The following is a 1,207-nucleotide window of genomic DNA, read 5'->3' as shown; positions in this document are numbered from 1 at the left end:
CTGCATAGCTGGTTTATATCTCGAGAAAAACTAGGCTACCAACACTGCAAGAGAGCCATGTGATGAATGCATTATGACATTGTTATATTAAGTCGTATGTAGTGAATAAGCTGCTAACCTTTTTATCGTTTGGATTATAACTGCAGGTTGAGTCTCTGCACCACTCACCGGTGCACCATTCATGTTGAATCCAGACTGTGATCAATACATCCATAACAAGCCGGTCAGGGAAATCACGTGTTTCTTGATGATCAAGAAATCCAACGCAAAGAAGACTGAAAGCACCTGTGCCCAAGTGCTCGCTGTGGTGTTTCTTGATGATCAAGAAATCCAACGCAAAGAAGACTGAAAGCACCTGTGCCCAAGTGCTCGCTGTGGGGCCTGTTCAAGTAACCAGCCCTGAGTCCAAAGAAGACTGAAAGCACCTGTGCCCAAGTGCTCGCTGTGGGGCCTGTTCAAGTAACCAGCCCTGAGTCATCGAGAGGCATTAATCCGAAGTGAGGATACTCGGTGATACGTATAATTGGGCTTTGATTAAAACTCTATTGTAAATTGTGTATGAGTAGGCTTCCATAGAGGGTTTGGCCTTCCCAATCCAAATTTTTTTGTTAATTTGGCTGGTTGGATTACCTTTGTGGTAATCCATCCTTTTTCTAAAAAAAGTAACCAGCCCTGAGTATGAGGAGAACACCAAATAGGGAACTAGAATTTGAGTTGATAATGCGACTAATTTAATGGTGCATTGTTTTGCACATTAGAAAGAAAAAAAAACACTCGAATAAATATTTATTAAGAACTTAATGCAGATTATGGAGGGAATTGAATGCAAGATAAGATGAAGCAATTTTAGAAAAGTTTACGTAAAAGAGTTGCAGTTTCACTAAATAAAAAATTGATTTGCACCAGCCGGGAATCGAACCCGGGTCTGTACCGTGGCAGGGTACTATTCTACCACTAGACCACTGGTGCTCTGATGATTGCAAAACTCTTCATGCATAATAGATATGCAGATGACCTCTATGTAATCTCATATGATAGTTTGAGGAATCATCTATCAGTTAAAAACGATAGGATCAAGTTTTATGTAGACAATGAGAGATCATAACGTGACATCATAATACAGAGAACAACTAACTGATCACTGGTATCTTCAAAGAGTGTGTGACACTGGTTGTACCAAAAAAATATGGAAATGTGAACTTACAAT

The 1,207-nt window shown here is 39.9% G+C and overlaps 1 non-coding gene across 1 annotated transcript; it reads right to left on the bottom strand.

The window, feature by feature from the left end:
- Positions 899-969, bottom strand: TRNAG-GCC. The gene has a single exon. It is a non-coding gene; the product is annotated as a tRNA-Gly (tRNA).

The sequence above is a fragment of the Asparagus officinalis genome, chromosome 4, assembly GCF_001876935.1.
Source record: "Asparagus officinalis chromosome 4, Aspof.V1, whole genome shotgun sequence".
Classification (NCBI taxonomy): domain Eukaryota; kingdom Viridiplantae; phylum Streptophyta; class Magnoliopsida; order Asparagales; family Asparagaceae; genus Asparagus; species Asparagus officinalis.
The sequence above is the reverse complement of the archived record's forward strand: the minus strand, read 5'-3'. Positions and strand labels throughout refer to the sequence as shown.